A 21,848-nucleotide genomic window follows, 5' to 3' on the forward strand; every position below is an offset into this window, starting at 1 on the left:
CCCCTCCAAAAAAAAAAAAAAAGCTTCCTTTTTTGGAAGTGCTTCCTGATCCCACCTCTACCTCTCACTAGGGAAATTTTATTAATCTGTTTTTTTGAGCTGCTCACACTACATGGTTAATTGTGTATAGCCCCTATAATACTTGGGTGCACTTATTTTATATCCTTTTCTCCTACTACTGTTTTTTGTCCTCTTTTAGTCAGGGACGGATTCCTCATTATCGCTATGAACCTATGATTCAGCACGGAGGGGGTCTCATTGTAGGGATTCCATGTATGGTAACTCAGTGCGTAAATAAATGAATGAAGAGGGGCGGGGAGAGTTCCAGAGGATAAACTGATGAGAGTTCAAGGATTTCAAAGCTTTACCCGGTAGATATGTGCATTTGGGGTTGCCACCTTCCAGCTCATTCTTTGAAAACAGCCATTCCCATCTGAATGTGGAGCACTACCATGCCGAGCTTCCCTTCTCTGTTCTGTGTAGGAATCCGGCTATTAGTGTACTGCCTGGGGTCAGCTTCTCTTATTCCAGCTAAATTCCATGTGATCTCATAGAAGAAACGAACAACAGTGCATCCTCTGAAAAAGGGTGAAAATTTATATCTAAATTTATTCAGGAAACTTCACCAGTATTTACTAGGTATTTATAATGTTCTGGGCACTATGTTAACCCACACGAGGGGTAAAGGATTCTGTAACTCGCGAAATCCTCACAAGCCACTATCTTGCCTTTCAAGTTCCCAAGAAAAAAAAATTCCAGAAAGAAATCTACTAGGGCCCTATGTTTCAATCCCTCCCTTTCCTCCCCTTCCTCCCCTCTGCCCATTGTTGATAGCTCAGCAGGAAATCTCTCCTTTGCCCTCGAAGGTATTTGGGTTTTTGGAAGGGTATGAACTTCGAAGCAGGCTGATGAGTCCTTGAAGCCCTCTGTTCCCTCTGTACACTTGGAGCTATATGGTAATTCACTCCATACCTATAAACACCAATTTCTTTATCAACAAAAACGATAAGACCTATCATTAGTGGTTGTAGTAAGAATTAAAGGAGATAATGAACATGTGAAATTATCTAGGAAATAACAGTGCTTAGAAAATGGTAGGTTTGATCAGTATTATTGTTCTTTCGTATAGTTCAGAATCATACGAGTAATTCTCTTCAGCAAACCTTGTGACATGTTTATCTTTGTGCAGCACTTGTACATTTAGAGCAGACTCATTACATGAAACTCTCCCAGAGTGATAGCAATGGCTTGTTACATATTGTAAAGATACCTTGTCAGAGAAGAGAACCCTAGAGAACACGAATGCTGCCACCATCACTACAAAACTGGGGTTTCCTTCTTGGAGTCTTGGAACCACTCCAGGCTGAGCCCTCCTACTGGGCTTTGCTGGCACTGGAGGGATGGTGGTATGTCTTGGCTTCAAAGACAGCACAGACCATAGAAGTCAAAGAAGCTCAAGCTAAAAACTGTGCCACTTGCTAGCTAATCAACCTTGAGAAAGTTCCTTCAACATAATGTGGTAGACAGAAAAAATGCCCACCTCTTCTCCGGTGCTGTCCATGTGCTAATCCCTGGAATGTCTGAATATGTCACCTTACACAGCAAAAGGGATTTTTTTTTTCATTGCAGATATAATTAAATTAAAAATTTTGAGATGGAGAGACTATTCTGGATCATCTAGGAAGGTTCAATGTTATCACAAGTGTCCTTATAAGAGGAGACATAGGATACCTAGGAGGAATCAGGGTCGGAAAAAGGGCGTGTGTCAATAGACTTTGGAATGATGACCTTTGAAGATGGAGAAACAGGCTGCGAGCCAAGGAATTCAAGCTGCTCTAGAGGTGGGAAAGAGTGAGGCCATGGATCTTCCCTTGAAGCCTCCCTCCAGAAGGAACATGGCCCTACCAACAAACGTCATTGTTTGAAGCTACTCGGTTTGTGATCCTTAGATACAGCAGTAGTAGAAAACGAATATACACCTCAAGCTTTAGTTTCATATCTCTAAAATAATAATGCTGTGTAACAAATACTTATTATGTCAGGTATTATAATTTTAGGCCTGGAAGATAGAGGATTGAATAATAGAAAGTCTGTGCCACCAGGGATCTCACATTACAGCGGGTAGACAGATAACAAATAAGAAAATCGTTTCAACTCTTACAAAGTTCTATGGAGAAATAAAAGAGATCAGGGAAGAGAGAGTGTGGGGGAAGAGAGAGCCGGAGGATCTGTTCTAGATGAGGAGCTCAGGCACTCTTTGCAGAAAGATACCTCAGCAAAGACCTAGAATAAGGCGCCAGCCTGGGGTAGATCAGCAGGAAGCGCTTCCCAGGATGAGGATATGCCACAGCCTGTGGTGCTTCCTCAGGCTGAGACAGGAACCGTGCAGGAAGGCCAGTGTAGCTAGGGGCTCGGGGAGCGGGCAGGGGGGAGGAGGGTGACAGGGGAGCACATTGGAGGCCACTGGAGATGTTTGCCTTTCTTTCTAAATGCAAGAGGAAGTCTTGGAAAGAGGTCAACAGAGGCATAAGTTAAATTTAATTTAATAATAATAATAAAAAAAACCATTCTGGCAATTTCGTTTGGAGCTTAGAGGAGAGGTCAGAGCTCGAGGCATTTGTCTGGGTAAAGTGAGTATTGATTGTAGTTGCAGGATGAGACAGGCTCATGCCCGCACAGAGTGTAGGCAGAAAGTCTGGGCCTTTTGAGTCTGGCAGGGAAAGACAAGCTGGCAAAGGAGACCAAGAAGTGGAAGAAAACTTCAGAGGGTGGGTGTCCTGGAAGCCAAGAGAAGAACAGGCTTCCAGAATGAGCCCTTGTCAGAAAGCCTCCCAGTCTTGTGTTAACGTTTAGAGATAACATATAGACACAAAGATTAGGTCTTAGACAATCCTCCAAAATGATAGTTGTACTTAATGATAGTATTGATAAGTTACTTGAGTTCTCTTGATTGCTTAGAAACAATACCTCAGACCAGACCCCCTTGCAGCTACCCAATTACTTTTTTTCCCCTTCCTTGAATGTCTTTCCTGTTTTGTTCTTGCTGGTTCCCTTGTAATCGGGGGTTCTGTAGATCGTGAAGACCAGCCAACAGCAGAAAACAAGCACTACATGGACTCTTTCTTTTTACTTGTGCAAGGGATACCTCTTGAAAGAAAACAGCAAGACTCTAACAAAAGATGATCCTTTGGTACAGCTAAGGAAAATATGATTTCCTAAAGTACCCTGGCTGTTCTGCATCATTTCCATTATAAAATGACATTATGAAATGACAATAAAATCCCACATTACAGGACACAAACAATTGCAGTGGCAAGATCGGAAACTTCATTATGCATCTATTAACTAAAGGTTTGAGCAAACGGTTTCTAACCTTTTGGTGTTGGGACAGCCTCTTTTTTTTTTTTTTTTTCCCCCATCTGTCACTCTCTACCCTGTCTCCTAAGAGCTGTAATGGGCTAGTTTTACTGTTTGAATTAAATATAATTTTGTTTTGAACATTCTGACGCCACTTAAGATTATTGGAGATAGTTGCAGTGGGAATAGCGAGGCTCAGAGGAAAAACAAGTGCACAATGGGGCCAGTGATTCATCTCAGCTTGAGAGCACTTCTTAGGATTTGGTGTCATTTAAATCACTTTGAAGCCTCATCTCTTAATTACGGGTTTCAGAACACTGTTCTTGCCCTGTGCTAGCCTATGATGTAGGGGAGTCTGCTTTGTCCTAAATATGTAGATTCTCTCTCTAGCTCTGTCTGACACCTCTTTCCCGGGTCTCTGCATTCCAGCATTTTTTCCCCAAGTGCCCTCCAGGCTCCTTCCTTAGGGCCTTTGCAAGGGATGCTTCCTCTCTGGGAGCTGATACAAATTGGCCTTCAGGGTAGGAGCATCAAGTCAAATAGTTAGGCTCTAGGATCTGAGTTGAGGGCCCTTCAGCGAGGCCCAGCAAACCTGTTAACATTCTGGCCAGTGTCATGGGATGGCACCTGCGTCTCTGGGGAAACCACCTCCCTGTCTCCATCTTTATGGCTCCAAACCACACTGGGTTGCAGGACATCTCCACAGCCACATGGAGCCTGCTGCTCCAGCCAGGTAAGAGTTGCCACAATACCATGTTCAGCAGGCTTTTCCTTAGCATGGCACATAGCACAATGAAGAGTCTCGGCTAATAGTCAAACTGTAACTGTGCCGATGCTCATGCTCTTCCTCTGTACTTTACCCTCCTCATGTTCTCATTCCTTCCTCACTCAGCTTCGTTCTTGTAATGCTTCACTCTAATCAGTCTTCATCTATACCCTTCACTCCCTTGCCTCTTTCCCCCTCTGTTTCAGATCTGTATGCTGCAGTAACAAACGATCACAGACTCAGTGGGTCAAAACAACACCTCTCTGGTACTGCACCATCTCTGAGGGTCAGGAGTCCAATCAAACGTTAGGCAAGTCCTTTCCATGGGTCTTACAAGTCTGTGACCAGCCAAGATGTGAGCAGGACTGAGTTCTCATCGGAGGCATGGAGTCCTCTTCCAAATGCATACGGAATTCATTTCTTGTAGCTGTAGCATGCCTAATGGTTCACTTCTTGGAATGGTTTGTTTCTTCAAAGCCTCAGGAGAGCATCTCTTGTGCTCAGGGAAGACCTAAGCTTTCTCTGAGGCCTTGATTGATGACTCAGGCCCACGCAGGATAATCCCTTTCCAAGAACTCTAAGTCAACTGATAAGGGATCTGCAAAATCTCTTCCATCTGCACACAATGTATGTAACCATGGGAGTCATATCCCATCATATCGACAAGCCCTGCCACACTCCAGGGAAAGGGTCTACAACAGAAGCCAGGGGATCTTGGGGTCCGTCTTATTCTGTTTCCCGCACTGTTGTATGTGTCCACCAGAACACCAGCCTCTACTTGCTTAACATTTCACCTGTGTATATATATATATATGTATATATATATATTCACATTATTGAGAAGAACACACAAATATATTGACCAATCTCACTTTAAATCCTTTTTTTTTTTTTTAAAAAAAAAGATTTGCTTATTTATTTGACAGAGAGAGGGAGAGAGCACAAGCAAGGGGAAGCAAGCAGAGGAAGACAGAGAAGCAGGCTCCCAGCTGAGCAAAGAGCCCAATGTGGGGCTTGATCCCAGGACCCTGGAATCATGATCTGATCCGAAGGCAGGTGCTTAACCAACTGAGCCACCCAGCTGCCCCAAAATTCTTAACCAAAATTTAACCACTAACTTCATTGGGCCTTCAGGTTTTCCAGTTACACAGTTTAGTTGTTCTCTTCCTCCTCTAGATGAACATCCCCCCTAACACTCTACTACCCCTTCTCCCTGCCCTCCCCCTTTTTAAGATTTATTCATTTGAAAGAAAAAGAGAGCATGAGAGAGAGCACAAGCGGTAGAGGGGTAGGAGGAGAAGCTGATTCCTCGCTGAGCAGGGAGCCTGATGTGGGACTTGGTCCCAGGACCTGGAGATCATGACCTGAACCGAAGGCAGATGCTTAACCCACTGAGCCACCCAGGTGTCCTTTCCCTGCTTCTTTAAGTGACACCTTAGAAGTGAGTGGCGGATGACCGTCACTGCTCCCATGGCCATACCTGCCATCCTCCCTGCGTCTGTACCTCACACTCTGCTTGCCCTCCCGCCCCACTGGACGAGCAGTGTGCCTGCCCACCACAGGCCAGCCCTCCCTTAGGTTGTCCTGAATCCCTTCTGCTCGCCGCTCACCCATTTAAGGACAATGCTCCTATAACTGCCTCTTTTTTGGCCTCCATCATTCAATTTTCCTGCCCTAAAGGATCATTCCTCATTTTGTACAAACTAGCTGTAATTTCTCCCATCTTCAGAGCATCCCTCTCTCGTGACCCCGCTGCAGCTCCACTATTTTCTCTTCCATTTGATAAAAATGTCTTGAGAATTGTCAATGGTAAATCTGTCTCTCACAGAGCTGTCTACACTTCCTTTCCTCCATTCTCTCTCGAATTACTTCATTAGGTACTGTTCCCACTGTTGCCTAGTCACAGTCCTTGGCAAAATCATATGGCTTTTTCTTTCTTTCTTTCTTTTTTTTCTTTTCTTTTTTTTTTTTTTTTTTGCCAAACCCAGTGGTCAACTCTCAATCCTCATCTTCCTCAAGCATTTCACACAGCTGAGCACACGTTCCTCCTTCAAATACTCTAAGTGGCTTTCAAGATACCACCCTCTACTGCATTCCTATTTCATAATCAAGATATCCAACATTTAAAAGCATTAAAGGAAGGTGAACAATGCTACCGATTGTGTAAAAAATATATATCCTGTACTATATACACAATGCTACTGTTTGTGTAAAAAATATGTATTCTCTTGCATATGTGTGGAAGCACAGAACGTTGGTTACTTCTAAGACAGGGAATCTGGGTCCTTTTGTGTCTTTTGAATTTTTTGCCCTGTGACAATATTCAAAATAAATCAAAAGCACCAAACTTATATCATATGAATTGGTTAGCAGAACTCATGGCCACATGGCAGCCACTGCAAAGATCTGGTGCCACCAACCTCTTTGCTGGGGTCATAGGTGACCACAACCACAGAGCTCTATGACACCCTCCATACTCTCCTGTCCCTGAACAATGGCACTGAGATTTCTGGTGTGGAATACACACTTGGGAACAGGGCCAACTAAACAATTTAATTTATTAGTAAAACAATGTCAAAGGGAAACAATGCTCACAAATCCATTTTTTTTAAAAGATTTTATTTATTTATTTGACAGACAGAGATCACAAGTAGGCAGAGAGGCAGGCAGAGAGAGAGAGAGAGAGAGGGAAGCAGGCTCCCTGGGGAGCAGAGAGCCTGATGTGGGGCTCGATCCCAGGACCCTGAGATCATGACCTGAGCCGAAGGCAGCAGCCCAACCCACTGAGCCACCCAGGCGCCCCACAAATCCATTTTTGCTTGTGGGAAAAAACAGAACATAGAATTACATGGAGCAAGAGGAGGTCATGAACTTGACATTGTCCTTAGATTGTTGTAATACCAGAGAAATGGAAGAGGGGAAAAAAGTCCACCTAAGAAGGAAGAAGAAGATAGACCAGTTTGCCTAACATGCACTTGAAAGAAAACTTAGGAGTATACTAATTTTTAATTAAAATTTTATCTGGGAGACAGTGTTATTTATTACCAAAACTTTTATTTAAGAGTTTTACAAAGGCATAATATTTTTATTATTTGTTGTCCACAAACTGTGTCAATTTGTTGGTCCTGATTTCCCAGCTAAAACATTGTCTTAACTCAAAGAAACTCACAGAAACAGATATATGTGAATTCTTCAGTATTGTTTTCTATTATGGAAATGATGGTGGTGGTGTTGCTAAGGTGGTATGTGTCGAGTATGTATGTGTGTTGGGGGGGGTGGGTGCAGGTAGAAATTCCTTTTTGAAAATTAGTATATGTCTAAATGAGTCCTGGGAAGTTTTTTTTCTTATTTGGTTCCTATACAAATACTCACTTCTCTTCCAGCCCTCCAAATTATCCTTCTAGCTATCCCTTTTTTTGACTAGGGGGATGTGAGAATAAAATGGCCATGTCCTTATTTATATTTGCCGACCCTAAATGCCCAAGCTCTTTTAAGTTTTGTTCATTCTTTTATTTATTTATTTATTTATTTATTTATTTAGTATCTAGGTAGTGAGTTTGGGGAAATGTTGTATTTTAATACCGAGAATGCTAGAATGCCAGGTTCATAGCCATAGATTTGTTAAAGCAAATTAAATTTGAGGTTGTGTTAATACATGCATGGGGCCAAAGGGGAGAACTATGATAGTCCTTTCCATGTTGACCTGGTAATACACAGAGTATGTTGTCCTCCTGTGAGACCCGTCTTGAGAAATTTAGAGGCATTAGGAAGAGGAGAGAACGTGACAACTGCCTTCAGATATTTTAAGGGTGAGGATGAAGCAAGAGTTTGACTTTGTGGTAGATGCCAAGTGCTAAAATATGGACCAAGTATTGGTGTAGGAATTTTGGCCCAAATTTGCATGAAGATGCAGGAAAATGATTTCTTTCCAAACATCTGAATTCCCTAGGGATGGAATCCCTCTCCCCTGGGGAGAGGGAACACACTACTTCTGGAGGTGGTCCAGTATTTTCAGTTGGATGGTTGAAGAAGGTGACATTTGATGTCTCTTGCATTTCTTAGGATCTAGGACCTTTTATGAGTCCCGAATTCTTTTGACCTTTTCTGAGTCTCAAATTCTTTTGAGACTCTATAAAAGCTATCAGGTCTCTCCCCAGAAACAAATAATATGTAAGATAACATTTCCTCCTGCAGCCGATGTACAATGTGGATAGAAAGAGAACAGCTTCAGGGGAAGAACTCCTAGGTCTCCAAAGATGAAGCTGTGGAAACTACTGCTTTGAGTTATTTCTTGCTTACAGCGGGTTTGAATAATTAAAGGCTTCATCTGAAACTAAAGATGCTTTTTCATCATGCTTCAAGAAATAGCATTTTCTTCTCAATTCATTTAAACACAGCCCATAAATCTTTGAAATTGATTTGTTTTTATGGGCTTCATAAGAAATAGGTCAGAAATAAGAACAGACTACTTATTTATTTATTAATTTGAAAGCCTTTTTGACAAGTGTGATTATAAATTTAGCTGAATTTAAGTGCTAACTATAGATTAGTTTATAATGCATAACTTCGCCTATTTTCCTCTTTGGTCCTTATGAGAATCCTGTGACACAGGGAGATTATTTATCATCACTTTACAAATGACTAAGCTTCAGAGAACTTAATTGGGTGGCTTGAGATCAAAATTAGAGAAGTATGTATGTGATGAAAGGTCCTTTGTAACTGGATTCAATTCCTGGTCTGATGTGTGACCTTAGAGAACTCTGTGTTTCTATAGTTCAGTTTCCTCATTTCCAGAGTGGGGGGAATTGTACCATTAACCTTCTACGTGGGTTCTCAACCCCTGTAGAAACAATGAAATTTGTGGTCTTACGTATTGACGAGGCATGTGTCTTGAGAGTGAGAGCAAAGCAGGAGCCATATCCCCATTCTCAACCCAGCTTCAGAAGGCACACAGTGTCATTTCCGCTGCATTATTGTTATGGTCATAGAACATTAGAAGTGAGTCTCTATGGCTGCCTGTATTCAAGGAGGGAATTAGCTTCCGTATTTTTTTTTTTTTTAAGATTTATTTATTTATTTATTTGACAGAGAGAAATCACAAGTAGTCGGAGAGGCAGGCAGAGAGAGAGAGAGAGGGAAGCAGGCTCCCTGCTGAGCAGAGAGCCCGATGGGGGACTCGATCCCAGGACCCTGAGATCATGACCTGAGCCGAAGGCAGCGGCTTAACCCACTGAGCCACCCAGGCGCCCTTAGCTTCCGTATTTTTATGGGAGTTTTAAAAAACCATCATGCTCTCCAAGCCTCCTACCGTCTTTCTTAATTAATAATGCTGGCAAACTATTAGGTATGTGTTGGTGGGGGAAGCAGGTGTACAAAAGAAGAAAAGACTTTATCTCTGCTTTTAGGGCGATTACAATCTGGTCCCGAAAGATAATGCTTTCCCTAGAAAAGATAACCAAGAATATCTTTGGAGTAAAAGTTCCAAATGGTAAATTGTGCCTGAAGTGAGGAAACCGGAAGCCCTAGCTCTCATCCTACCACTAACGTGTCACGTGACAGTGGCCAGGCCATGTAGGGGTCATGTAGGGGCCTTGCATTTCCACTTTTATATCAGGCATATGGATCTGGGGTGGGGCCTGGGTGGAGACTGGAGAGATCTCTGGTACTTCTTTGGTGTTCCCTTAAGCAGTAAATCTGAGAAAGAGGGTTGACTTTAATTTACGAACGTCTTAAATTTACCAAGTATGTCATATGGGCAAGGTGCCCTGCGAAGTGCTGTAAGGAAATGAAGTCACATCAGTTTCATGAACAAGTACATCTATATTATTCTATATATTGTATGTGTGATATATATATATATATATATATATATATATATATATATCTCCTTATAATATAGAGATAGAATTTTTTTTTATATTTGTAAAAAGATTTATTTGAGAGAGAGAGTACACGAGTGAGAGGGGTGGAGAGAGAGAGAATCTCAAAGAGACTCTTCACTGAGCATGGAGCCTGACGTGGGGCTCAATCTCACCACCCTGAGATCATGACCTGAGCTGAAATCAAGATCCAGTCACTTAACCTGCTGTGCCACCTGGCATCCCAGAGATAGAACATTTTTATTTCTTTGCAATGGATCCCTATGATGTGAAACAAATATAAAAGGACACATAAGAAGACATATATATATAAAACATCCACATATCTAAGAGATACACAGTTGATCCTTGAACAACAAGAGTTTGAACTGCGTGGGTCCACTTACATGAAGACTTTTCCAATAAATACTGTACAGTGCTATAAATATATTTTTTCTTCCTTATAATTTTCTTAATAACATTTTCTTTTCTCTGACTTAGTTTATTATAAGAAGACAGTATATAATACATATAATGTACTAAATATGTGTTAATTGGCTGTTTGTATTATCAGGAAGGCTCTGGTCAATAATAGGTTATTAGTAGCTAAGTTTTGGGGAGTCAAAATTTATACATAGATTTTTATTTTTTTATTTTTATTATTTTTTTTTTTTTAAAGATTTTATTTATTTATTTGTCAGAGAGAGAGTGAGCGAGAGCGAGCATAGGCAGACAGAGTGGAAGGCAGAGTCAGAGGGAGAAGCAGGCTTCCGGAGAAGCAGGCTCCCTGCGGAGCAAGGAGCCTGATATGGGACTCGATCCCAGGACGCTGGGATCATGACCTGAGCCGAAGGCAGCTGCTTAACCAACTGAGCCACCCAGGCATCCCAATATACATAGATTTTTAAAAAAAGATTTTATTTATGTATTTGACAGACAGAGATCACAAGTAGGCAGAGAGGCAAGCAAAGAGAGAGGAAGAAGCAGGCTCTCCGGGGAGCAGAGAGCCCGATGCGGGGCTTGATCCCAGGACCCTGGGATCACGACCTGAGCCAAAGGCAGAGGCTTTAACCCACTGAGCCACCCAGGCGCCCCATACATAGATTTTTTTAAAAAAAGATTTTACTTGGGGCGCCTGGCTGGCTCAGTTGGGTTAAAGCCTCTGCCTTCAGCTCAGGTCATGATCCCAGGGTGCTGGGATCAAGCCCCACATCGGGCCCTCTGCTCAGCAGGGAGCCTGCTTCCCTTCCTTTCTCTCTGCCTGCCTCTCTGCCTGCTTGTGATCTCTGTCTGTCAAATAAATAAATAAAATCTAAAAAAAAAAAAAAGATTTTATTTATTTATTTGATAGAGACAGCAAGAGAGGGAACACAAGCAGGGGAGTGGGAGAGAGAGAAGCAGGCTTCCCACTGAGCAGGAAGCCCAATGCAGAACTCGATCTCTGAACCCTGGGATCATGACCTGAGCTGAAAGCAGATGCTTAATGTCTGAGGCACCCAAGGGCCCCCGTACATGGATTTTAAGATTGCACGTGGGTTCGGTACTCCTAGCCCCTGTGTTATTAAAGGGTCAACTATTTATCAAATGAATGTGTAAATTCAACAATCATATCAAATACTCTGCATCAGCTGGCACACTTCAGGGGCAATGCACACATACCGTGTCCAGGAGAAGGTATAGACTGTAGGCCTCAGACTCGGTCATAACCGCTTCTGTCATTATGTAGTTTCAGCACGTTACTTACCCTCACCAACGCTTAATCACCGCTTCCACAGAATGACAGGCCTGAACTACTTTACAAGTTTCCCTCAAACTCTTAAAAAAACACTGATTTGATGACTTTTGGGTTTTTTGGTGGTTGTTTTTTATAACTGCCTGTGATTCCAAATTATGTGTGTTAAAATACTCTGCATTCTAACATTTATTGAGTGTCCATGGTGTAAAGGCTTGGATGTGTTAAGAGTGTCCTCTAAATAAAATTTTCTATTGGACACTTTAGAAAACAAACAGAGGAAACCTGTCTTATAAGAGCAGCTCTGGACTGCACTCATGTTTTTTTTGTATTACAAACTACATCATATATACCTACAAAATCATTGTGCCTTGCCTTATGTGACCTTGGCCACTATGAAAGTCTCTCATTGGGTACAATTCTGATTTTATCTATCTCCTGGGCTTCTCTGTTCTTGTCCTTTTAAGGTCCGGCTCTGGCCTGTTATAGCACTTCTGGGCCCCAGCCCAAAGCCTTCTTGAGGTGTAAACATTATATTCCCATATAAGAGGGATGAGACCGAATCTTAACAGGCAGCACTGCTGTGGAAACATCTATTAGGTCCAGGCGATCTGCACTTTCGGAAAATTGCTGAATTATACAAAATTACAGAACGACCCATTCCTTATGGCCTGGCGGAGAGAAGCCTGGCCTGCCTAGCTTTGCAAAGAGGAGTATAAATTCCAGTCTATCCCCTTGACCTTAATTAATCCTTAAACAAGCTTATAGGATGAGCAACATAAGGCACAAAAAGGTCATTAGAGTAAAAAATCTAGTAAGGGGCAGGGGTGGGGATGAACGTGCGAAGACTCCTCAGGCACACCAGTGTCCCTCACATTTCTGTCTGGCAGTGGGACGTGGGCCGGCTGGGGAAGGTTCCGGTATCTGGTGGCCTTTCGGGACTCGTCTAATCCAGCACGCGGCCATGGGGCGCTGGGTGGGCGCGGGAGGCAGAAAGAACTACAGAGACAGTTCAGAAGAGAAGGGACCAGAGCTCGGCAAGGAGGCGAAGGAAGGACCGCATGGAAGGACCGCACGTTAAATCTGCCGGGCAGAAACGTGAGTGACCGGGTGTGCCTGAGGAGTCTTCGCTCCTTAACATATAAACAGGAAAAAAATGTTTTCCCCCCCAAACTACCAATATTAAACTAGCATTTCCTGCTGGCTAACAGGTTCTTTTAATGACATTTCAGGCCTACTCAGTACGTTTCCCGTCAGTTTTAGAATCAACAAAATCTTATTTCAACTATTGTCTGGGCCAGCTGTGTGCGAAAACCAGGGCCACCCTCCAGGTCCACATTCTCACAAGGGCTCGGGCTGGGAGCTTAATAGTCTCCAGCTGTCATCTTGAAATTCTTAACAATGTTGTCTTTGGACTCATGCTTTGTAAGTGAAGTCTGATGAGGAGTAGAGCAGGCACTGGGGCTTGGAGCCTTGCCCTATGTGGAGATCTCCTGCTCCTTCCCTGGGACAGGTTCATCGAGTGACAGGTTCACTTCTCCATCCCTTAGAGTCCCAGGCCCCATGCACACACTCCCCTTCCTACCTCCACCTGGTGACTGCTGCTGCCCTCTGTCCCCAGCGGGGACCTTGTGGAGCCGGCACCCCCACGGTCTCTGCATGGGCACAGCTGGGGTACACCCTGCCTTGGGTTAGCAGCACCACATTGTGTCGGGTGTCCCGACACTATAGCTGGAGGGAGTCCCTCACCATCCCTCATCCAGGGGCATAGTGCACCCTAGCGCTGAGGTTGCAACATCCTTGAGGATCTAGCAGCTTGTGGGAAGGGGAATTGGGGAGCTGTACGGTACAAGTCCAGCATGCCCCCCCTTCGGGGCCCCTGAAGCCTGCAAGGGTTCACATGTGGCCTGGGCATTCTTGTGCCTGAGGGAGAGTGACATTGGAAAAGAATAAAAAACCTCACTGACAGGGGCGCCTGGGTGGCTCAGTGGGTTAAAGCCTCTGCTTTTGGTTCAGGTCATGATCCCAGGGTCCTGGGTTCGAGCCCCGCATTGGGCTCTCTGCTCAGCAGGGAGTCTGCTCTTCTTCCTCTGTCTTTACCTGCCTCTCTGCCTACTTGTGATCTCTGTCTGTCAGGTAGATTTAAAAAAAAAAATTAAAAAAAAAAACAAAACCAAACCTCACTGACAGGTTGAGAGGCCATGAATGGAAGGAAAAAGCTTTAAATTTGAGCATCTTCAAGGATGAATTTTCTTGTTTCTAGAATGAGGAGCCTCATGTTTTCATTTTGCACAGGGCCCTGAAGATTATGTAACCAGTACTGATTACTATGTTTTAATCATCTTAACCTCAAACAAACTCCAATCTCCTGTTCAACTCAGGGTGCTTCTGCCACCGCCCCCTGCCCTCTCCCAAGCTTGCTTCTCCAGTGTTGGGGTGAAGAAGGGCCAAGTGCATCTGGTGGACGTGGTGGGACAGCCACATGTCACTGATGGTGAGGTTTTTGTCTGCTTTCCGTTTCATGCAGTCGTCCCTCCTTTATCCATGGTTTCGCTTGGCCGTGTTTCCCTTACCCACGGTCCACTGCAGTCCAGAAGCTGGTGATCCTCCTTCTGACGTATGGTCTGAAGGTCAAGAAGCAACCTAACACTATGTCACGTGCCTACGTCATTCACCTCACTTCGTCTCATCACATAAGCATTGTACCATATCACATTGTCCCAAGAAGAAGGGTGAATAGAGTACCAATATTTTGAGAGAGAGAGACCACATTCACTTAACTTTTATCACAGCTTATTGTTATAATTGTTGTATTATATTATTAGTTGCTGTTGTTAATCTCTTCCTGCGCCTAATTTATAAATTAAAATTTATCTTATATAAGTATGTGTAGGAAAAAACATAGTATATAGTGGGTTTGGTACTCTCTACAGTTTCAGGCATCCACTGGGCATCTTGGAACATATCCCCATGGACAGATAAGGGGAAACCACTTGCAACTGCTTTTGCAATTTGTCCTCTTGGTGTGGGAAGGCGGAGGCCCCTTCCCATTCTGCTGATAAGGGACCCAATCTCAAGGAGCTTTTCTAAGTAGTAGTAATAGTCTTTTTTGGGACCTGGTTACCACATTTGTGGATGTTTAGTTGGTAGTTACACGAAACATTCATTTGAAACAGGCAGCACTCTGTTGACCAACCAAGGCTGGAGTCTATTCTTTGTCGTCCTAACTCTGGAGCCTAAAGGCATTGGCAAGTACTACCTCACATACTTCTGGGAGGGTACTTGGCTCCCCTCTGCCATAGTAATTCTCCCCTGTGCTTTAATAGCACTGGGGCAGACTGGTCATTCTGGTGGCTCAGAGGACATCCAACTGGGATGGGGACAAAGTACCATTGCCACCAACTCTTGGTTACACAAAAACTTCAAAAACAAGTCTCTTGAATTTAGAGCACAGTTTTTGAGACAGAAACCAGTCAAAAAGGATGTTAATGGAAGAGAATGGCCTCAGTCTTTCAAACACTGCATACCTAGCCACCTCCACCCCCACCCACAAAACAGCCCTGCTTTGGGGGCATGGAGTTCCCTCTTATATCTCCTGTGAGTAAAGGCTGGCCAACCAGCTCATCCCCTCTTGTACCTGGGGCCAGAACTTAAATTTACTATCTCTGCTTTCAACAAAACACTAATTTCTCTTCAATCCCTGCAATCATTGATAATCTCCTAGACAGGAAAAGATCTTCAGTAGCAGACCTCACAAAATCCTGTTATCCACATAAAAACATATCATTTTGCAGACCCAGCAATGAATATACATGTCAACATCATTAATAAATATTTACTTGTTAACCTGTAATGTGCATAACCTTTAGGGAGATTCTGTATAGGGTATAGTCCTTATCCTCAAGGACTTTTAAGTAAGTTGGAAAAAAGGGACATAAAGATAAAGATATCAGGAACAGTACATGAGAATATCTGTGAAGAGGGTGGTATAGACAACAAGAGTTGTATAAAGTGAGAAAGAGGAGAGATTTCCGTGGCAAGGAGTGTTGGGATGAAGCAGAACGTGGACAACATAGAACACATCAGGTGACGTGTGCCCAGGATTTAGAGAAGCTGTAAGAAGGAAGTGCTTTTCAGATAGGGGGAAGAAATAAAGAATGGAGTTCAGATTGTCCATAGTGTTGAGGAACATTTCACACTGTACAGAATCTTTGTCCCCTTTTTCTGTTAAAAACTCCCAGCCCCTTGCCACAGGTTTCGTCTTGCCCTGGGAGCCATTCCTGCTGCAGATGATGGGTGGGGACAGTGATTGCCATTATTCAGTTTAGACAGCTATGGTGATGGGAGGGGTTCTGTTGGACCCTTCAGCCTGGCCTTTGGCATTCCTCCGAGTGTGTAAGAGAAAAGGATGATTTGTCTTCCCCATCAGCACCCACAGCCCTTTGCAGACCCAGGGATGCTCCGACACACTGACCCAAAGATCAGCCTTACTTCTTGGATACAGTGCAACCCATCAAATAGCCCAGGCCAGCCTGGAGGGTCAGGCAGAACTGCCTCCTCCACAGGTAGTTGCCTAAAATAAATAACTCCAATCATTGTGTCCCTGTTGATCCACAGCAGGAATCCAGATACTTGGTCAGGAAATAGAATCATTTCCTCAAGTCAAAATCTCTGTCTTAGGTTGGGCTCCCTAGAGGCAGAGGTTGAGCCAGGAACTGTGATTCCTGTGCTCTGTTGAGGGCTAGCTCTTCAGAGAAGGAACCTCTCAGAGACTGAGTAAGCAGGGCAGAAGAGGGATGGAGCTGGGTAAAAACAGAATCCAAAGTGAAGTCTAGTCTTGGCCCCATCCAGGGGTGCAGTGGGATGGTGGGGCTTGGGTCGTGGAGTGTGACATTGCTCTGGGGAGTGGTCCTTCTTAGAGGTAAGGGGGCTTTATCTTGGTAGTTTTTGTTAGATGGGGGATGCAGGCTCTGTAGGGGGAGAGAACAGGTCAAGCTCCCAGGCTTGGCTCTGCTCAGCAGAGGGCTTGGAGGAGGGGAGAAAGTGGGAGCCACAGGACACCAACACCCTCAGCAGGGGTAATGGATGAATAAGCCCAGCAAAGTAGATCTGAGCAGAACTGGCGGGCATCCCACAGCATCTCCTGCAATACCCGTACAGGGACTTCTTGTTCTGGGACGTCTCAATGTCATTCTTCATCCTATTCCCATCTCCCCGGGCCCAGATTCAGTCCCAAAGCTCACCTAACACAAGAAACCAGGGCCCCTTCCAAAGCCTTCTATGGGTAGAGACACAAAGACAAGGTCAAAGCTTTGACATTTTTCTTTCCTTCCTGATGGCTTTTCTAGGCTAGTCACGATGTCCCAACATCATTCTCTGTAACCCCAGCAAGGCAATTACGGTTCTTTAGTACAAAACAGCCCTAGGGGTCAGGAATGAGGACAGGGTGTGTGTAAGGTTTCCTCTTTTCCCGTTATACAAGGAAGAAACATTGGCTTTGAAGTTGCAATATCTATGATTTATGGTATTTTGAAAATTCATTCATATTGAATCATTTTTATATTATCAGAACTGTATACTTCCTCATTAAGTGGAAAAACAAACCAGAGACAAATACGCTTTAGACTCTCAGATTCCCTTACTGTAATTGAACCATGAAGATTTTAAATTTGAGTGTAACAAGAAATGGAATGATACAGTTTCAAATTCTTATCAATTCTGATGAGGATGAAGGAAGTGGTGACTTTTGTAGAGTGGGTGGAAATAAGAATGTTAGGAATTAATTTTTCCAGATAAAGGAAAAAATAACATCATATTAAAAAAATTTTCAGGAAAACATTTTACTCCAAATTGACTTGAATTTTCTGGTGTAATCCACTTTTAGAATTTTATACACTGACTTAGAAAATGGGGGCCATAGGATGCAAATAGTTTGTAACCTAGTTTTAAAATTATTAATGAATATTTTCATTTATACAAATATATATATTTTTCCCAAAACACATTTTTAAGTAGATAGTCTTCCATTTTATGAATGTGTCACAGTGTTTTTAATTAATCCTCTACTGAATATTTATTCCTAAGGCGGTGATTATTTTTTCAGTGACTTTAGTCGATGGAATAAACTTTTATTTTTAAATTTTAATTTTTTAAAATTCCAGTATAATTAATGTGCAGTTAATATACTAGTCGCAGGTATACAATATAGTGATTCAGCAGTTTTATACATAATTCCGTGCTCATCAAGGTAAGTGCACTTTTAATCCCTTTCACCTATTTCACCCATTCTCCCATTTACCTCCCTCCTCTGGTAACCACTAGTTTGTTCTCTATAGCTAAGAGGCTCTTTGTGTTTGTCGGGTTTTTTTTTTTCTCTGTTCATCTGTTTTGTTTCTTAAATTCCACATATGAGTGAAATCATATGGAATTTGACTTTCTCTGACTGACTTATTTCTCTTAGCATTATACCTTCTAGATCCATCCACATTGTTGTAAATGGCAAGAGTTCATTCTTCTTTATGGATGAGTAATATTCCATTGTCTGTGTAATATCATATATATATGTTATATATGATACACACACACACACACACACACACACACACACACACACCACCTCTTCTTTATCCATTTATCTACTGATGGACACTTGGGCTGGTTCCATAATTTGGCTCTTGTATATAATATTTCTATAAACATTGAACTTGAATTAGTGTTTTCCTATTCTTTGTGTAATTACCGAGTCATGGAATTACTGGGCCATAGGGTAGTTCTATTTTTAATTTTTTGAGGAAACTTCATACTGTTTTCCACAGTGGCTGTACCAGTTTGCATTCCCCTCATGAGAATTCCTTTTTCTCCACCTCTTCGCCAACACTTGTGGTTTCTTGTGTTTTCTATTTTAAACATTCTTACCGGTGTGAGGTGATACCTCATTGTAGATTTGATTTGCATTTCTCTGATGATGAGTGATCTTGAGGATTTTTCACATGTCTGTTTGCCATCTGTGTGTCTTCTTTGGAGAAATGTCTATACATGTCTTCCGCAGGACAGTCACATTTTGACTTAAATTATGCATACATAGTGCCAAACAAAGTATCAGGAATAAATAGGCTGATTCCTATTGTTTGTTACAAGATTTCCTTTGTCAGTGAATGAAATTGGTAAAAGCACATTTGCATTTCAGAACAACAAATTTACTAAGTGGGTATGTTCTTGATGAAATGCCTCGAGTGATGGAGACCCGTGTTATTTAAAAGTACAATTTTATTTTATTTTTTTTTTTAAAGTACAATTTTATTTTAAAATTATCCAACAAACATGTGCTTCCATAAGTAGAATTTTCCATTCCAAGACTTCTGAGGCAAAGGAAATTGGCATAATCCTTATTTCTATAGTAAAATTAAAATAATGCCACAATAAAGTCATTATACTAAGCAGTTAGTGATTCCTAGAAAATGATTTTTCATTAGGAAAAAACTCACCAAATGACATTTAATCAGTAGCTTTTTTGGTAAGCCATTCATTAACATGAAAATTTGAGAAATACCACTTGGTTTAAAAGTCAGTGCAATGGCCATTTTAATCGCCAGACTGTAGAAAGAGCCCAGATGCCCTTCAGCAGAGGAATGGATAGAGAAGATATGGTCCATATCTACAATGTAGTATTATGCCTCCATCAGATAGGATGAATATCCAACTTTTGTGTCAACATGGATGGGAATGGAGAGATTATGCTGAGTGAAATAAGTCAAGCAGAGAGAGTTAATTATCATATGGTTTCACTTACTTGTGGGACATAAGGAATAACATGGAAGATATTGGGAGAAGGAGAGGAGAAGGGAGTTGGAAATCAGAGGGGGAGACAAACCATGAGAGACTGTGGACTCTGAGAAACACTGAGGGTTTTGGAGGGGAGGAGGTAGGGGGTTGGGTGAGCCTGGTAGTGAGTATTATGGAAGGCACGTATTGCATGGAGCACTGGGTGCGGTGCATAAACTATGAATCTTGGAACACTGAAAAAAAAAAAAAGTGCAAATACCACCCAGGCCTTTGGATATTCTAGGGTCTGAGATGTGCCCCCTGCTCTGGTAGTCCAGTGGGGTGTCTTACAAGTTCTTGCTGATACAATGAGTAGTGTGTCCCTGCACAATCTGTATGGTCCCTTCTGTTCTAAGAACAGAAAGATGCAGAAATTCATACATAGGTAAGCCCAGTGCCAGATGTATTATATTCCTATGATCTTGAACTTTTCAGAACACCTACACACATGCAGGTGCCTACACACACTTAATTTAAAATAAACTATCAAAGACTTTGATTCCAAACTCAGCTATACGACTAACATGCTTAGAGTTTATCTTTGTGTGTGCTAATTTCTACATCTATAAAATAAGGGGTTAAACTAGACCAGAATGAAATTCATAGACTTTTACTACTGGAAGTTACTCTGTGGAATCAATGCAATCCCTGCACTTTCAAATAAGAAACTATACTAGACTTGTCCAGTGGGGACAAAGAGTAGGGACACCGCTCAAGTTCATTTGTTACTTTTATTTTTTTTTTTAGAGAGAAGGGAGGGGCAGGGGAGAGAGACGATATTTTTTTTTTTTAAGATTTTATTTATTCATTTAAATGATGGGGGGGGCAGAGAGAGAGAGAAGGAGAGAGAGACAGTGAGAGAAGGAACACAAGCAGGGGGAGTGGGAGAGGGAGAAACAGGCTTCCTGCTGAGCAGGGAGCCCGCTGCAGGGCTTGATCCCAGGACCCTGGGATCACGACCTGAGCCAAAGGCAGACGTTTAATGACTGAGCCACCCAGGCGCCCTGAGAGAGATGATCTTAAGCAGGTTCCACAGCCATCATGGAGCTCGAAGCAGCGCTTGATCTCAGCACCTCAAGATCATGACTGGAGTCAAAAGCAAGAATCAAGGGCTTCACTGACTGAGCTACCCGGGCGCCCTGCTCAAGTTCATTTAATACTCAGATTATATGTGCTTTTACCTGACACTCTCTACAGCTATTTTGCTCTAAAACTTATGAATTTACGATCAGCCATGGGAGAGTTTACACTATGAACATTATGACTCGAATCCCGCAAATCTATCACGTGTTTATGGTCACTCACAATCGGCAATTAGTTAACCAGCTTTGAGTGCTCTTTGGACAGAAGAAGCTTGTTTGGGTCTTTACCCTGGCAGAATAAATTTAAACCACCATCCATCTTTCTTGAGTTCTATCTGCTTGCTCTCAGGCTCAATCCTGTGGCTAAAAGCAAGGCCAAAAATAGTAACACAAAAAAATACATACAAAGAAGTGGTAACAAGGCGGGGGGAAGCAGATGATGGGAGAGCAGCCTGTGCTGTTTATTAGATTCAAATCTTAAAATAGGAACAGAGATAATCTTGTGGACACAGTTTTATTTTGAAATAAAATACTTCATATGATTTCAAACATCAGCCAGCCTTGGGGCTAGTGTTAATTCAGCTTTGCAACAGGTTACTTTATAGATGACATAGTGTATCAACAGACTTGCCTGCAACGTTGACCCATGTTAGGATAATACTTGCTCCTCTGGAAGCTGAAGCTTCCATCAAGTCTTGTAGACAGTGGGTAGAGCCTTCTTCAGAGGCTGCATGGCAGGAGGCCAGAGAGGATTCTCGGATCCCAGTCATTTGCTCTGCTCTAGATGTTGTTGGGTGGATTAGGCGTTACTATCAGCCAGAACCAACAGTACCACAGAGAAAGCAGGGGTGGGGACGTGAGAAACAGCAGCCTGCCGAGAACTAGAGGTTGCTGGGTCGGGCAGAAATTCACTCAGAGTTCTGCCCCAGGCGAGGGGGTGGAGCGAGCTTTTCCGTTTATTTCTTCATCACAGACTGGGCATTTCTAGCAGAGTTCCTGGACAACTTTATTCAAAGACTGAAAAAGTAGGATTACCCACTCTCATGTTGTACTGATGAAGCTGGAGTGTGATTTTTCCTCCCATTCATTCAACGATGGGAAGGGTCCCTGTAGCTACCAGAAGATTCTTGGAGGAAGTGGACCACCTCTCAGCTCCTTATATCATGTGGCAACATGGCACAGAGGAGAGGCAGTAAACTTCCCATAGACAGTGTCAGATAGTATTTTGACCT

At 42.7% G+C, this 21,848-nt stretch overlaps 1 long non-coding RNA gene across 1 annotated transcript in view; it reads left to right on the forward strand.

Moving 5' to 3' along the window:
* Nucleotides 1-21,848, forward strand: part of LOC116576336 — a 41,989-nt gene that overhangs the window by 11,711 nt on the left and 8,430 nt on the right. The gene's annotated exons all lie outside the window — the stretch shown is intronic.

Source organism: Mustela erminea, chromosome 17, assembly GCF_009829155.1.
Source record: "Mustela erminea isolate mMusErm1 chromosome 17, mMusErm1.Pri, whole genome shotgun sequence".
Classification (NCBI taxonomy): Eukaryota; Metazoa; Chordata; class Mammalia; order Carnivora; family Mustelidae; genus Mustela; species Mustela erminea.